Genomic DNA, 18,696 nt, shown 5'->3' with positions numbered 1-18,696 from the left:
CTCCCCAGGAGTTCACATCAAACAGGCCAAGACAAGATTCCTGAACCCCTGTTTCCTCCAGAGGCTGTTTATTTTCCATCATTGTCACCAAGAACTGTCACCTAATAAATGCACATAATGGGAGAATTGGGAAGCATTGGAGCATGAAGAAGTATTTTCATAGCTGCAGAAATGGAATTAATTGAGGCTCTGATATATTCTATTGAAGAAAAGGCCCTTGGAGATACTCTTCTGGCAATTCTTCATAGTGTGAACATTTTCCTCATTTCCAAATATCCTCACCATGCTTGCATACTTGAACTCTTTCTCCTCATACTATCTTGAAGTCTGGATGTTCATTTTGCATTATTTCCAAGGTAGGATTTTTTAATCTTTGAATATTTCTATTAATACTAACATTTACTAATATTTTAGAGTTTCTCTACTAGGACTCTATGAGCCACACAGGAGCTTTTTAAACATCCAGATTCTCAGACTCTACCTCCAGTTATTGAACTAAAATTTCTCCATAATAGATCCCCAGGGGAGTCACATACACATTGAGACTTTCAACCTGGACAATGGTGGGGCATCAGATAATGTCTTATAATGTCAAGAGCATTTATAAACTGTGTGGAGTCAGGTACAAGACCCTGAGGGCCCAGGCTGATGAAGAAAAATAAGGGGCTCATGTCTCCGCAGCTGTCAATGTCCTCCCATAGGAAGCAAATGCTCATTTTTCTATTTACATGTCTTTGTAACACTGCTATAATCTAGGCAACATCAGACATTGTCCCCAGGCCTTGGGATACTTCTGTCTTCTTACAGTCACATAAATAGGCTGACCATCTCCTAACAGGTAGATACATTACTTGAAGACACTGTTTTAAAAAATTCTCCACATGACTGTTTTATTCAGAGAAAACCCTAATTAATACACACTGAAAGGCAGAAAAGACAAGCTTAGGGAGGCTGGAAGACTGATGGGCAGGAAGGGAAAGGTAGAAAGTTTGTTCTAGGCAGAGAACTTTATAAAATTGCCAGACAATATAACTATTAAAATGATCACAGAGAAAATGACACTGAAATATTCTGTAGAAGAGTGTGCTTTTATGTGGCATGCTGTTTTCTTTGCACTGATCCTATGACACGGGTAGCAGCATTTATGTTACTTACAGTGGTGTTCAAGGCAGATTCTGGAGCATCTCATCCAATCCTGAAACAGAGCTCATAGAAGAAGATGATGGGAATCTTCCAGCAGGTGTTTGCTGTATCACACTTCATCATGGCATTGAGCTTCTAGCTGTGAACCATGGGAAAAAACTCATAACTTCCAGCAGCAACATCATAAACCTTTCATTTCATCTTGTTGTCAAGAAGCTCTATATTTTCCTATACTTATTACTGTAAGACAGAGATTGTGCCTCCTTTATTTTATCATCATTTTGGGTTTTTTTCTCTGGGTGTGCACATTTGCATGCACAGGCATGTGTGTGAAGGCCAAGATCAACTTTGAACATCTTCTTTAATTATATTCAACTAATTTCTAAATATTTTATTTTCATATATATATATGTGTGTTCATGCAGTTACTAAGATGTTAATAACAAAAGCTAAGTACTCTGCAAGAGCAAAATGTGCTCTTAACCACCAAGTCATATCTCCATGAGCTCTCCTTAGTATTTTAAGATTGGATCTCTCATTAAACCTGGACATCACTGGTTTGGATAGACTGGTTGGTCAGCAAGCCCTGGCAACCCACTTGTCTCTGACCTTCAGTGATGGGGTTAGAGGTAAACATGTCCATGCCTAGTTTTTAAGTGGGTGCTGGGGAATCCAACCTCAAGTCCTTATGATTGTGCAAGTGTTTTTCCCACAATGCCATCTCTTAAATGGCAACTGATATGAATGATCTTATACACTATCCTGCTTGATTTCAAATGATATGTGCTTATTTCCTCCCTGTGGAGAACATTCTGGAAATTTACCCTGTTATCTCAGGAATTGTCATTATATTAATGCATTACTCACACATTTGATCAATATGTCATTTACTTCTCAGTGCATGACAAACTGCTAAAAGGAAAGAACAAAGGGCAGAATTCTGTGAGCTCCTCAGAGGCTTTCTTTAATGTGGATACAGACCTGTTAATTGAGGATCTTCACTATAATAATTTCTACAATCTACCCATTTGCTTACTTTAATTTCCTTTCAGCCTTTAGTTCTCTAGTGGGTCACATGGGTTAAATATCCCATTTAATTAAAAGCTTTACTTATCAAGATAAAATTACCCATCTAGAGAGTTAGTTACACTGGTATAGTATTTGCTCATAGGCATGTGGACCTGATTTAGAACCCCAGAATCGACAAAAAATGCCAGGTATGGTGTTACGTGTCCCAGCATGAGACAGTAGAGACAGAATGGTCCCTTGGACTCAGACTAGCCAGCATAATTAGTGAGGTCTAGGCCAATGAAGATGAGAGACCACATGTCAAATGAGATGGAACAGCATTCCTGATGACGACACTAGAGGCTGATCTCTGTCCTCCATATGAATGCATGTACATGGGCACATACATACATTCACACACTAGTACCTGTACACACACACACACACACACACACACACACACACACACACACACACACTCACACTCACACACACACACACACATTAAGAAAAGTGATTGCATTTCTAATTTATTTCCTATGTTGTGCTACTATATTTTTACCTGAAGTTCTACACAGAGAGAAAACTATTAGGTGTAGAAAGAGGACGACGTATCATAAAGCACTAGATCACAGCAGGAGGTGGCTCAGATATCTGCAGATTGTACCTGGGCTCCTAAGAAAGCCAGCAAGGTAGTTTAAGTACCTAAGATGCAGAGAGTAAATGCTAGTCTGTATTTGAAGATCTGAGACCCAAGAAATATACCACATGCTATTACTATGGGAATGTCTAATAATATTACACCAGAAGTGATTCCTATAAAATTTTCTGATCATTTTCTTGATTGTTTTCAAATTTATTGAGTTATATAGACAAGAAATTGACAAGTTATTTCTTATTTTTAAAGATTTAAATTTTTTTCTTTATCGCTGAAAAAAACTAATTTTGTGGGTTTGGACAAAGAAAGTATAAATGTGGAAGATGGCTAAGATTGAGCTATAGCAGAATAGGAAGACAGCAATTAAGAAAGAGAGAACAGTGAGCTGACTTGAGTGTTTTGGGAGGGTGAATATTCAATAGCTGGTAACTGTTTACTGAGAATGAGAAATAAGTCAAGAAACAGTGTTAAACTTAACATGTAGCTGGGCTATGCTATCATCTAGAGAGACTAGATAGACACAATACATAGGTTATGATAAATGAGAGATAAATATGAGAAGTACAATGTGCTGAATCAACACATCACTGGCTGGGTAACTTTTGGAGTTGGTGTAGAAATGAACTTTAGTGCATTTAAATGGCTCACCCCTTCCATGGATGAAATTTCATGGAGATTTCCAAGGACTGAGTACTAAATGTTACTAGGAATCAGAGTCACCAGAAGGACTGAATGTAAACAGTCAATGAAGCAGAAGAAGCACTGAGAGAGAAAGGTGTTAAGGACACCAAGAGTCCAGAGCACAAAGGCTTTTAAGACAGAAGATTGCACTTCTAGATAGAGCTTTCATAAACTGAGACTGAATTTGGCAACAGAAGGCTCAAAGATTATTAATGCCTTAAGCAAGGTAATGCTGCTAGCAAGTGAGGTTAAGACCAGAACAGAATAACATTATTGGTCATTGAGAGACTGAGAATCAAACCCAGAAGGTACTCAACATGATGGCAGGTGCCTGTAATCTCAGCATCTGGGCCATGGAGGCAGCAGGAACACAAATTCAAAGGCATCCTCAGTTACATCGGGAGCTTAAAGAAGGTCAGGCCAGCCAGGCCACACAAGACCTTGGCTGAACCAATCAAATCAATAATAGGAACAATAACAACAACAACCAGAATCCAGCTATGATGTTACTAATGCTTCATATCTATCCCATGTTCCACTTCCAGTATGCATGGAATATGGTACAGTTCCTTTGGTGATAGCCCTACAGATTCTCAGATTCTCACACTCTAACCCTGAGAGCTATCCTAGCATCCCATACTTCTACTGCTAAAAATAGATCAAAGAGGAACACTAAAATTTTTGCATTAAAATCCATAGTTTCAGTGCTCATAACAGCCCAAACTATCCAGCAATGGATGAATGAAGTGTGTGGCAAATCCATACAGTGAAATATTTTATTCATTTATAAAATGGAATAATGCTATGCTATAAATTAACCATTTACACCAAATGTATCTTATAGTATACAATGAATAATAATATATGATCCTATTTATATGAAATATCTAAAAGAGACATTATTGATTAAAAAAGTAAATGGATGCTTTGCTGAGGTGAAGGGAGTAGGGGGAGAAGACATGGTAGAGAACAAGAGATGACAGCTAAAAGGTATAAAATTATTAGAGAAATTCTCTAAACTTAATTTGAGCTGTGTAACCTAATATCAGAACTTAGTTCACAGTTTTGAGTTGTGTACTTTAAACAGATAAATTGTATGACCTCTTGGCTTTATCTCAATCAATTTGCGAGGAAGCAAAGCAAAATTAACTGTTGAAGACAGGCTATGAAGAACTCTTATGTACAGACAACTTTATTTCAGATAGGTGGAAGGAAAGGAAGGGAGGGGAGGGAAGGAAAGAGGGAGAGGATGAAGGGAGGAAAAAGGGAATGAAGGAGAGAGGGTGGGAGGGAGAGAGGCAAAAGGGAAGGGAGGGATGAATGGAAAGCAAGGAGTGGAGGAAGTCAGCAAAGTCATCCTATAATACATCCAGTTTTGATGGGAGCAAGAAGGGTAAATATAAGGATAAAAATCCCAAAGATGATATTTTACTTTTTGATGGCGTGTTTAAGGATGCTTGTGTATTAGTAAAAGAAGCAAACAAAACTGTTTTGACTGGCTCTTTTCAGTGAATAGAGATGGTTTTGGATCAGAAATAAAAGATGGTTAATACCATCCACTGAAGTAATGTATGACACTTGTGTTTATTAACCAAGAGAAAGGGTTTACAGCAGAAGAGAGAAGCCCTTGGATGACAGTCAGGTAGTGAATCTGGTTGAACTTGTGAACACAGTTTTCCTCTTGAAGTCTCCATGATGTTGGATCAAACACGTGTAGTAGAAGTACCAATAATGTACTTTATAAAACAACAAACAAAGGCAGGTATCAAGAAACGTGACAGGGAAACGTTGGAGGGATATACATATCCACTTCGGTAAATTATCATTAAAAGAGATGATTTGTGAAGTTGGCTTTATGAAGTGGCTGAGCTCCAACCATCTGAGGTGTGTAAATGCCATTGTTAATATGATTTCTGTACCACTATGAGGTGGGAGGGGCAGTGTCACTCTACGTGGTCTCCTTGAATCAACATGCCCCTACAAAATGAAAATGTCAAGGCGCAGTCATAAGAAGCCACATCATAGCCCTACAGAGCTGATAAACAAGTTTTCAGGAGGTGTGATTTAGCCACCTAAGTGTGGGAGCTTAGGAGAACATTTTCTCCCCTCTTAAATATTAGCCTTTCAGTAATACCTTCATGACTAAGCGTTGTTGAAAGAAGAATCAAGAAACATTTCAGATAATAAATAAATAAATATTCAACATATACTAGGAAATTTGGGAGATCAGCTTATTTGGTTCTGTAAAATTGAACAAGAGTTCACTAGCCTTTTGATAATCACTAAGTAATTGCATAAGTAAGGGAAGTCCTTGGAATGTCTGGCAGCAGTGGGGCTAAGACTAAATTCAACAATTGGAGAAGGAGTTGGTACCTGTGTTCCTTAGCAACAACTTTGTTATTTATTCAGGCAATGCCATTTAAAAGACTGTTAATTAGCACTAATGGGGAAGGTGGTCTGCAATGAACACATTTTTTTTTCACATCGTGAGTCTGTAGGACCAAGTCAACCTATCATGTGGGCTGATGATTATATTGGAATTATATTGTGATGAGAGGATTAGCCCATTTCTTAATGAGAACTAAATAAATCATTACGATAAAATTTAACCAAATAACCACCGACAATGATTAGAGTTAAATTTGAGAAGGTTGTTCATTGTGAATAGAGAAAAGTAAATCTCAAAGTCTGTGGATTATTTATTGAGCATTTGAGGAAGAAAACCTAAACTTCCAACCATTATAATTATTATAGGAAATAATGGATCCTATAATTACACCCTCATCAACCTCATCAGCCTATAGAATGGACAAAAATATTTTATATAAAAATTTTATATATCTGAAAGAGGGTTAATGTAATAATGAAGACCCAATTCAAAGATCCAGCTTATCAGAAACAGAATAGAGTTTAGAAACAGAGATCAGGAAAGAGAAATGTTCAAAGAAATGCTATATTTTACATGGTAGCATCCTAATCCTGATAATATAACCATTGATACTTGACTTATGCAAATTATTATATCACAACATTGAGAAAAACTGGAGGAGAGGTAAAAAATTGACAGAACGTGTCTTTACATATACATATGATTTTAATTAATTATTTAATTTATTTACATGTGCTTCCCCTCTTGGTCCTCCCACCCCAGAGTTCTTCACCACGTCCCCCTCCTCTTCACCTCTGAGAGAATTACCCCCCCCCACTCCCCCAGCCCAATCCACCTTCCCTGGTGCATCAAGTCTCTACAAGATTAGGCATAACTTCTCCCACTGAGGCCAGACAAGGCAGTCCTCTGGTTTCAGGATGAAATAAAGGACAATCCAATAAGAGACACTCAAATTCAGATGAATGTTCTATTTGGAAATGAAAAGATGATTATTCTTGGATCCTGGCCAAGAGGAGAAAGTTTAATTTATGAGAGACAAATTCTGGAGTTAATGGACAGCAGAGTGAGTTCAGTGAGCCTCATAACTTTAAATTGCTACAAGCATAGACACTAAATGTTCTCTACACAAACACAAGGCAATGTGTGATGGTTATGTCGATTAGCTTGAGTTCATCTTCCATATCAAATGGTAAAATTATACATCTTACTCTTCCTGCAAACATTATGTATTTCAGTTATACATTATAAATATTATATATATATATGTTTTACTATTTAACTATACATCAAAAATGGTGACTGACACATGTACGCATGTCAAACTGACCTGCATCCTACATAATCATTTACAAACTATTCTATGTCTTTGTGACATGTCAGAAGAACCAAGTTCAAAATATTTCTGGGCACCACATCCTCTCATTCTAACCAAGTTGATTAAGTACATGAAAATGCATACCTTTTGCTTATTCCTAATTAAAAAAAAACAAAATGCATAGCTTAATAAAAACTGACATTTACACTCTATTGGAAACCATTAACTTGATTGCAAATGTGTTCTTTTGAATGGAATAGTTTAGAAATGAAGTCTTTAACACTAAGCAGATTTTAAAATTGAAATAAACATGTGCACTCCAATCCTTCTGTGGAAGAAAGTACAACCCAGATGGCGGTTACTGATGAGCTCTGTGACATGGTTCAGTGCCACCAACCTTATATGAGTTTTCCAGGTGTTGTCTGTCACAACAAGGGGATATAAGACTCAGATAAAATTTCTCATTGAATATCAGTGTCTGTATCTTTGGAATACAGTACAGGGTTTTGAAAATAGCAAGTCAATCCATTGAAATCCACGTTGGGCTGATTACATTCCTTGCTATCCAGTGTGCTGTTTTTCAATTTTTAATGTGGGTGATATCCACTAAATATTTTTTCAAAAATATAAAATGGCTTGTCTTGGTTTACTTAGTTATTTCCAGAAATATCATAAAAGAGAACGTGTTTATATCTTTCAATTTTAATCTAAGAAATACTGTATGAAACATACAGTTTATTTTCTGGGATGACATTATTTAAACTGTGTTAAACAGTAATAGTGCATGCATGCGCACACAGTATAGAATGCTATAAAATGCATTTTTGTTTTTATTAAATCCTTTTAAGTAGGTGGTGAGTCGGGAATTTTCCATATGTTTCATTATAGAAAGAGGGAAGAGAGTCCATTTGTGGGAATGCTGGGTCTTGAAAATGTACACAGCATCGAGAAGACACAGATTAAATGCAAATACTTGAAATGGAGATTAGGAATTCTATTAGTTTTCAAAATATGAAACAAATCAAAGAGAAAAAATATGGTAATGGTTAGTCTTTACTACCAACTCCAGTGTGTACTTGAGAGGGTTTCCAAAGAGATTTAACTGAAGAGAAAAGACACATTCTGAATGTGGGTTGCACCATCCCGTGGACTAGGGTTCCAGACTGTGAGAAAAAAAATAAATGGAAGGTGGAAGCTGGGGAGCAGCATTCATCTGCCTCTACCTCCCCAGTGCTGACACAATGTGCCCATTTGCCTCGTCCTCCTGCGCCATGCCTCTCCTGCAGCACTCCGTCTCCATCATGGTGGACTGTACCCTCAGCCAAAATAAACCCTCCCACCCTTAAGTGGCTCTTGTTAGGTACTTACTCATAACAACGAGGGAAGAAACACAACGTTCAACCAATTTCACTATGTTTGATACCAAGTGTCATTGCAAAGTAGGAAATAAAAGTACAATACTCACTACAATTACTTGATCTTCCAAAAGCTAACAATCACATTCTAAATTTGAATTTGGCCTTTAGTTTTTCTTCTCAATCTCTCCATGTAACTACTTAAAAATTTAGTTGACCTATTAGGGAGGGATCTGGCAGTTCAGTTTATAGTCTTCGGACAGACTCTAAACCAGGCATCCCTCATAGAGAAATCATAGCCAATATTGCAGCATATCAAAACCTGGCTGCTTTTCCCAACTTTAAACCAGATGATGTCGGTGACCAGACGGTATCACCTACTTGAAAGATTTTACATGAGGGATCACAGTGGTTGATTAGTGACAGGAAGGAATGTTTCTAGAGACAAGGAGGAAGGCAGGAAATCTCTCAAACTGTCATCAAGGTCAGGTAAAAACCATCTACTGTCACCTCACTCGGTTCTATGCTAATTAATGGTTGACATCAGGAGAGTGAGCAGAGGACAGTTTTGCAGACTATTTCTAACACAAATCATTAAACAGCACAGTGTGTCTGCATGGCAAGGGACCTGCTGACAGCCTGGGTCCCACCACGCCCCTGACAGAGCCATGCCAAGGTCTGAATGTTCCTGAGCCTGCCGGTAACAACATGGGCATCTGCAGACCTGAGCTGACAGCTGATTCACTTCAGTTTCCACAGACATTTTACACAAAGTATTTTTAAAAAGTGAAGTGAACCAAACTGTTTACCTTCTCACATTTCTTTTTCTTTTGTATTTTCTAAATTTCACCCAAGTGATGTCTTTTTTAAAATTTGTGGACAATTCTCAGAAATCGTAAGAGAATGGAAGTTTTTGATAGGGAAAAATAATTTTCCTAGGCATTTAAAACTTCAACATACGTATTATGGAATAAATGTTTAATAAAATGTATATAATGATTGGATAGAAACATAACTTAGTTGAAGAGGACCTTTTTTCATTTCAAACAACAGAGGAGTTTTAAAGTCACCCTCCATCCTCAGAATATGGATAAAGTAACTGTGCTGAAATGTAGAAGTTTCCAGCAGAAACAAAGGATTGAACTTGATAATCTGAGAAAAAATAAATACAACTTAAAGGTTAAAAATATGGCTGATTTCATTGGCTGCCCTAATTATTTTTAGCCAGGAATTCAGACTTTAAATTCACCTTCCTATGGGCTTGCCCTCCTCCTCAACTTCTACTTCTGAGACTCAAAAGTACACATTTAGACAGAGTATTGTATGGAGTTGGTAGACAGATCCTTCTAAGGTTATTTCTGGAATTGAAAATCTATGGTGACCCAGTGAATTCAGGAAGAAAAATGTGTTTGACTCAAAATAAACCATATGTAGGATTTGATGTTTTAAATAGTACGTCCCAGTGTTATGAAAAACTTACAGTGTAAGTTTGTCTGATGTCTATGGCATCTGTTCTGCTAGATAGGGAGACAGCAAATGTTATGTCAACAAAACTGGGGAGTACTGGATGCTGAAAGTTAAGGGCAGAAGTTCAAGAATATTCTGCTCACTTTTGCTTACATCTTCCCCTGAACTCTCTAAAATGAACCATCACAATGAGAAAAAGAATGCATTTTGAAAGAGTTAAATAGAATATGCCATCCTGTTCAACTACTGTGCCATTTAAGAAACTCAGCTTCTCTTTCAACTCCTATACCAACTTTGTATCTATTTTGTCTTCTGCTATTTTCAATGCCGAGTAGATGCTATTGTCTCTTGTTCCCCTTTGTGTATGATAATTTTATGATACCAATAGTTGGATCTGAAAGAGTTTCATTTTTAACACATAGACTTCAAGGTCAACAGATTGCAGCCAGTTACTCTGAGTTTAGACATAGATCCTTTCCAAGTATTTCTTCTATTTATCTAGGAGTCAATTAAATTGATAGAAAAGAATTTATACCAACCAAACAGCACACATGGCCTGGACCAAGGTCCCCAGCACACATGTAGCTGAAGGCCAGCTGCCTTGTTTGGCCTCAGTGGGAGAGGATGAGCCTGATCCTGCAGAGACCTGGTGGACCAGGATGGAGAGATACCTGGAGGGAGCACCCTTTTAGAGGTGAAGGGGAGGGGATATGGGGGAGGAGACCTATGAGAGGAAATTTGGAGGAGAAGCAGAATTTAGGGCATAAATTAACTAATTTAAAATATTGAACATTTATATCACACAGACACTTCAAATGGGATTTCAGAAGAAAACGTTTAAGTGCGAAACACTATGCTTTTGTCTGCCTCTTTGCTCTGACCTTATCCATGGGTAATTTCTAACAAGGCAATGGGAAAGGAAATTGACTAGAGGGAATATTAACTGAGCCAAAGTGTAAGTTGCTATGTGTAGAGAGATATTCAATTTAAGGCTTCATATCCAATCTCCCCATTGCAGGGATTGTGAATGAACTAATCCTTCCAGGATGAAGACCTAGATACACCAGACTTCCAGTTTAAATGATGCCATGCCCATTAAGAGTGGCTAGTTCAAAACGGGTCTCTGAAGTCTAGACAGGCTTTACAGAGAAGGTAATGGCCATCAGTATTTTCTATATGGGACAGCTAATTCTCTCACTGGTGTTTTTGGGATGTTTATTATAGCTCATGTGTTACAATCTTGGCCCTGAATGTGGTAGTGAGAAGTGGGATCCTTAGATTATAGGAAGTTGAGCTCCAAAGGGATTGTTGGACCTCGGTCATTTCTTTGCCTTCAAGTTCAAGGTACACTGCATCCTTCTGCCTTGTTTCACCCTCTACCATGGAGGTTTGTGTCAGAGCTTATTCTGTGCTGCTTGAACTTTCAGCCTTAAAACCATGAGCCATGTTCTCCATTATTTACTGTGTCTTTTGCAAAGATTTTACATAGACCTCTATCACTCTCAGTATGGTGCTATTCCAACTCAGGATCATCAAAGCAATTTTCTATATTACATGGTAGAACATAGCATGCTTGGGCTAGGGAGCTGGTTTTCAAATTCACTTTACCAGCCAATCTCTCTCTCTGCAGCTGGCCTAATTTAAGTTGATTACCGTATTCTTAGCTCCAATATTTGTAAACTTCATTTCGGCTAGAAAATGTTGATAAATGTGACCTCAGTCGAAATATGACATTCACTTTCTTCATCGAAGAGATCTAGGTTAGCATGTTATGAAACTGAGGAATTGTTTATACCCCTGAGCACAAGGCTTTGCCTTGTAACCTCAGCTGTCTGTGAACTCACGCTTGACACAGTGTGAGCATATGCATGCATGGGCGTATACTCTTCTTTTTGTATTGGAATAGGAGAGTAAGATTTGAAATGTATAACATGCTCATGGCCTTTACCAGAGTCCTGTACTACTTCCCTAGGAAGTTAACCTACACAGTGGAGATAAAATTCTGGGTGCTTTACAAAGAAAGCCTACTCAACATACTGTGGGCCCTTCCAACTTGGAATCAAAACAGTCAAAATAAAATGAACTGCAGAGGCGGCAAGGAAAACAAGTAAATTTGAAGGTCTATCAGTAGGAAGAAGGGGGAGTCTGAGAGACACCTTCTCTATGAGAGTCTCTAAGGACATTTCAAACCCACATAGAATACTTGGATTTGGCAGGTCTCATCTTTTGTATTCATTGCTGCAAATGGTTCCAGAAAAATAAACTAATGTTCTATGTAAGAATTAGCATAGCCTTCTGGATTCATGGCTGGCTGTGGTGCCTGGCAGCATGGGCTCTGGTCCCAGTGCAGCTGAGCACTGATCCTGTGTCCCTGGGCACAATGGGATAATAGCAATGCTAATCCCTTAGGGCAGTTGAGAGGATTAGTGACCTAATATGTATACAGTTCTGAGAGCGATGCTCTGACTGCTTTAAGCATCCTCAAATCATTGAGTATTATAAGATTAACGTAGCCCAAGTCATTAGTTTTCTGTGTCAGCTTAGGGTTTTTCTGGCATAAGATGAGAAAACTAAAATTCTTGTCTAATAAAATAATACATCATTAATAAAAAATTTCTGTGCATTATATCAATGGATGACCTTTCAAATGTCAAAAGACAGCCTATTAATTAAGGTAGATTTTTGCATTAGAATATATCGTTGCCTCTGCAGTGTCACAGACAGGGGAGACAAATGGGACATTTACAGGCTTAGCAATTTAGGCTTGAGCGGAGTAGGCTGTATTTTCAAAAAGGGAACTTTGTGTTAGATAAAAATGTAAATCTATTAGTTTGGGATGGATGGAAATGCTGGCACGAGACTGTCAGCATGGTGCTGGATGAATAAACTGTGCTTTGGCCATTGTGCTGTTGGCACAGGTGTGCAGATTATTGTCTCAGGTGAACAGTTTTGCAGGGGGTTTACTATTCTAAAATTCATTGGTTCATAGTCATTTCTTTTGCTGATAAAAGAATAAAGTCATGCTGATTTAGATGGTCTTTTTGTTGTTTGTTTTTATGGTTTTTTCTTTTTCATTTTTTTCTTTTTTCTTTTTTGCCTTGGGATTATGTCCCATGGATGCAACTTGTGAATGAAAAACAAAACCACTCACAGTGTTAAAACTCAGTTGTACTATTTTGACAAAGTGTCATTTAAGCAATATTTGTTTAGGATAATATAGCAATTACTTTTTCAAATGTAGCGCTCACGCATGTGTGTGTGTGTGTGTGTGTGTGTGTGTGTGTGTGCAACACGTTTGAGAACTGGTGCCTGAGGAGGCTAGAAGAGGGTGTTGGTTCCCCTGGAGCTGAGTTACTTAGCAAAGCTGCTGGGACTCAAACTCATATACCCTGGAAGAGCCACAGGGACTCTAACCACTGAGCCACCTCTCCAGCCCTATGGTACTTTTCTTATTGCTGAGACCAAATACATGACAAAAGGCAGTTTACAGAAGGGTAGTTTTATTTCGGTCTATCATTTCAGAGGTCAATCTCCATCATGGAGGGGAAGAAGAGGTAGTTGTCAGGCAAGGCTTATTGGTGGGGGCAGATGGCTGCTGATCACACTGCAGCTGCAGCCAGGAAATCGCAAAGAGGACATGGGCGGGGCTGTAAATTCCCCTAGGTTCATTCCCAATTACCAGCTTTCTCCAATGGTTCCACAAGCTTTCCCACAGCACTCCTTCATGAGGACCATGAAGATTACATGGTATACTTCACACCCTTATGTATTGTGGTGGCTTCTGAGGTGTCATGGACAAACGTCTTCCTATTTCAGATAGGATAACACCTGCAACAGATACAATTCTACTCAAGTCTAGCTTGGTGATCAATGAGTTCAACTGAAATTACTGACAAGAGCATGATCAATGTACAAATGGCTTTACCACCCCCTCCATTAGTGGCTGCTAACCACCTTTGTACATGGTGATGGCAACAAGCTCTAGCTCCTTCTCCTCACCATGACAGAAAGTTAATGAGTGTACACAGACACCATTCTCTTGTGAGTAATGTTGGCGAATTCCAGTTTAAGCAAGCAATAATCACATGTTCTGTGCAGTCTGGAGAATATTCTATGATAGCGGTAATTTAGATTTCAAGTGAGTGAGCTTGTTAAAAACAAAAACACAGAAAAAAAATAAAATTACAAACAACAGGTAGCAGCTAGATAGAAGCAACAGAGAGGTATCAGACATCACTAAATCAGGCACTTACAACAGCTAGCAGCTACCAAAGGAGTCATCGGATTTCAGGCTCACTTGACTAAAGAAAAAATAGCATGCTGGATTGAGAGTGCCTCCATTTTGAGCTTTTACAAAATGTTTTTTACAAAACACAGCATCCTCTTCTTCTAGAGCCAATGGATCAACTGCCATGAGATGGACAAGTTTAGCACCCATAGTTCTAAAAACAAAAGAAAAAAGAAAAAAAGAAAGAAAAAGAAGGAAGGAAAGGAAGGAAGGAAGAAAGGAAAAAGGAAGGAAAGAAGGAAAAAAGAAAGGAAGGAAGAAAGAAAGAAGGAAAAGACAGATTCTGTGGTTTGTTTGTTTGTTTGTTTTTGTTTTTTTTTATTTTGATTTTGGTTAAATCTGCCTGTTATCCTATAGGTGACAGTTTCATAATGTTGATTTTTTTTTTGTGAAAAATACTCACATTGAAACACTTCTGCATCACTGCATGAACCCCCAGGACACCTTCTTGAGTAGGGCAAATGGTTCAAATAATTACTCAGCCTTTTATATGAATGTATAGATCATCTCATCCGTAGGGTGGCTGAGTATGTCTGGATTGACTTGCTGGTCTTGGAACAGATGAAATGCTTGCCTTCAAAACAGTAAAGGTATGGAAACCCCACGTAGGTTAGTGATCAGAAACAGGGAAACAGGCAGAGCCCCTCAGGGGAGCTATACAGAGGGAGCCTGGGGAACAGATAGTGGTGGGCAACATTAACCCAGTAGTAAAGGCAATAAGCAAAATGGTGCTGTGAGATCCTCCTGGCATTCACAGATGATACTGCTTTTGTTGCTCCTTTCTACTTTGAGAGTTTGCAGTAATTTTAGCCTTAATGGATTCCTTTCTGAGTTGCGTATTCTTCTTCATAGAATGTCTCACCTCTACATATGGCCACGCTGCTGTGGAAGAAGGAAGCTGTGATAGTTAATGTGGATTTATCAGCTCTACAGTAGCCGAGTCACCTGGCAGATTAACAACGTCTCAAGGGTAATCTGGATTAGGCAAGTCTCTGTGCACGATTGGGAGGGCTTATCTATGTGAGTTTAGTTGAGATAGGAAGGCCCACCGTAATAGTGGGCAGCACCATTCCCTATGCTGGATTCTTGACTGAATGAATGAAAAGAAGCTGGATGAGTGTAAGCATTCATATCCTCTTTTTGCTGACTACATGTCATGTGACTAGTTACTTTAGGCTCCTCACATCTTGTCATGATGAACTGTCCCTTGATCCTAAAGAAACCTTTTCTTCATTACCGCTTCTTATCATGATGTGATTACAGTCACTAGAAAGTGTGCAATATGGGAGACAAGATTTGCAGGCATGTAGAGAGGCCCACGGCACCTCTGTGGTCTGTGTACTAGAGCACATGCATCCCTGGGCATGACCTTCATTGTTGCTGTGCGTTCCACTCATGTCTGGCATCATTTAAAATTATTTTCACAATAGCAAGAGAGCCATTAAATTGCTCCAGCTCTTTGAAATTACATTTTATTTTATTCTGCCTCTCTGCAAAATATTAATTAAACTTTGGCCTTAGAAACTCTGGGCAAATACAAAATTTCAGGAAATAATCCTTTAATTTCTCTTTGCCTTTATTGCTGCTTCTCTCAGGTCTTTTTCACAGCTTGGCCTAGAAGCCATGAAGTTCATGGAGATTCAGCTCAATGTGTTTTCTGCTGTGCTGGGCTCCTCTGGGGCTATTTCTTAAGAATAATAGACACACTCTTTGTCACGGGCCTGATGTCGTAGACGTAGCAGGCCTAGCGAAGTCAACATGCTGGTCGCCAGAAGCTGGGTTTGTCGCAAAACCTATGTGATCCCATGGAGACCCTTCGAGAAATTGAGTCTCAACCAGGAGCTAAAGTTGATTGGGGAGTTATGGATTCTGGAACAAACGTGAGGTATGGAGGGTCAACTTTACCCTGGCAAAGAGCCTTAAGGCTGCCCGGGGCTGACGCTGGATGAGAAGGATCCTTGACGTCTGTTTGAAGGCAACTCTCGACTGAGGCAACTTGTTGACTTCTCCTTCCATTCTCCTTAAGATGGTGGCCGTCCAGGCCAAGTGAAAAGGAAGAATGCTAAGAAAGGCCAGGACGGTAGTGGAGCTGGTGATGATTTATTAATCAGGATTTATTAATACCTCGCTGCACTGGAGCATTGTCTAGCTTTCCAGTTGACAAATAAAACAGAATTGATACTTGGGGGGAAAATGAATAACAGACACACATTTCACTTTGTTCATGAGTTTCAGATAATCGTAGTTTGAGCAATGAGGAGAGCGGGGCAGTGGGAAATAAACTCTATCCATCTCTTGGCGCCTTGTGCTTAAGTCTAGTTCATTAGAAAGATTATTTTTCTTCATACTTTTTGAGGCTCGTATTTAAGCCTTTTTAAAGTGAGTGACTTTATCCTTGCTGATCCCATGAATTTAAGCAGAATGGACCTTTTTTTTTTTAAACTTCAGTTTTCATTATCTATGCTGACGTAATATTTACCCGATGCTGAGATTAACGCATTTATTCTTCCTATCCAAAAGGAAGGAACTTGATAAACTTTGCCTTAAACTTTGAGACTACCAACCACCAAAATAAGAATGCAAGGCATTCAGAGAGGCTCAGCATGAGAAAGAAATACAGCAGGCTTTCCGAAGAGCCAAGGAAGCTTTCCACTAATTGTGGGGCCCAACAGATGACTGTCATACAGTGTACTGCTACCTTCAGGCACACCACGTGGATAACTGCTGTTTTCAAACATGAGCTGTGAAATAAAATATCAGCCTTGAGCTCTGTAGCTGTGGCTGCCAAACTCATGTGCACTGGAGGGGAACATTCATGGGTCAGAACATCCAGAGTGGTACCCAAGAGTGCATTGCAGGCAAATATTCTGGAGATGCTGAAGGCTCAGGTCTGAGACCACTGTTTGAGAATCATTGCTCTTTGGGCGTTCAATACAAGCCATTGCCTTATAAGCTTTAATATCCTGACTGGCTTTGGTATCTCAACACTGTGTAAAAATAGTAAGCAACCTTGATGAAGAGCACAGTGTAGCCAGTTCTACCCTGCTCTGAACAGAGCCAAGACAGAGATATGTCAAGCACTCACAAAATGCATTTGGCCTTTCTGAATAAGAAAAATATAGGTAAATCAATCCAACAATGATATTTTCTTGGTTTCCTACTAGTTTCAATGTTCTCAAGAAGATAGACCTTAAGTCATTGGTATAGTTTCTGGGTGGAAAAGTCTACAGACAAAAAAAAATCAAATATTAATTATGGAAACTACCATGTCCATGTGTGCTGAGAACTGCAGTTACTATGAGCCACCTTACCTTCTCCTCACATCCCCCCCTCTTCTTCCTCCTCCTCCTTTTCCCCCTCTCCTTCCTCCTCCTCCTCCTCCTTCTCCTCCCTCCTCCTCCTCTACCTGTTTTATTAAAAGTTTCAACACAAACTGAAACTTCAATTGAATCAATAATTAAACATCATCTACAAACGATATGGAGAGATTATAAGTAACGTCCTTTTCTTCAAATCATAGTCACATTTCTGTTCTGCAGTAATGAACAAGCATGATAACGATGAGGCTACTGAGAACTGAGATGAACTGATGAATAAAATGTTTCTTTATTTCATTACGTGCAGGAATACACACATATAATTTAAAACATGGCTTTCAATTTACACATCAAATAATAGCATGTTTTTACATTACAGCAAACTGTAAGATTATTTTTTGTCTGAGATTTTTGCTGCTGTTGTTTTACTAGGACTTTTGAAACTGTCTCGGGGCCTTGTGTCATCTATCTGTTCTTGAATAAACGTCACTTCTTTTTAATCTATCTCAGTCAAACCTTTTACACTTTTTGCTCTTCGGTATAACACTGACACATCGGGCAGCCCTGGCTCCAACCGCGCGGCGGCGTGTGGGATTTAGCACACAGCCCTTCATCTTGAATGCACTTTCATCTATCAGAGGCAGGAGGGCTGACGTTTTTGCTTTATTTAGTAGCTTATCAGTTCAAGAAAATAAGTCCTCTGAGTGGTTATCTTATTCGTGACTTTTTCCCCTGTATTTGTGAATCACGATCCTTAAGATGATATGATACCTAGAGAGACCATTTCAAATATTTATTAAACCAGTGAGTAAAGTTTATAATGCTGGAAGTTCCTAGAACTTAATAGCAGAGATGTGTCATTTACAAATAAATGAGAAACACTGCCTCCTTCCATTTGTCTGTGTGCCTATAACAATGGAAGCTAGACATAAATTGAGCAATATCTTGGACTATGTCTTTATTAGTTATTTCTATCAGAAAATCCATAAGTAATCTAGACATCTGTTACTTTTGTCTTTAAAATTTTTTATTTCATTTATTCATTGATTGAGGGCGAACACGTGAGTGCTCTCAG

The 18,696-nt window shown here is 38.8% G+C and overlaps 1 pseudogene; it reads left to right on the top strand.

The window, feature by feature from the left end:
• Positions 1-16,062: 16,062 nt before the first annotated feature.
• Positions 16,063-18,220, top strand: LOC116898561 (annotated as a pseudogene).
• Positions 18,221-18,696: the final 476 nt, after the last annotated feature.

Source organism: Rattus rattus, chromosome 4 (genome assembly GCF_011064425.1).
Source record: "Rattus rattus isolate New Zealand chromosome 4, Rrattus_CSIRO_v1, whole genome shotgun sequence".
Lineage (NCBI taxonomy): Eukaryota > Metazoa > Chordata > Mammalia > Rodentia > Muridae > Rattus > Rattus rattus.
This window is presented reverse-complemented; position numbering and strand designations above follow the sequence as displayed.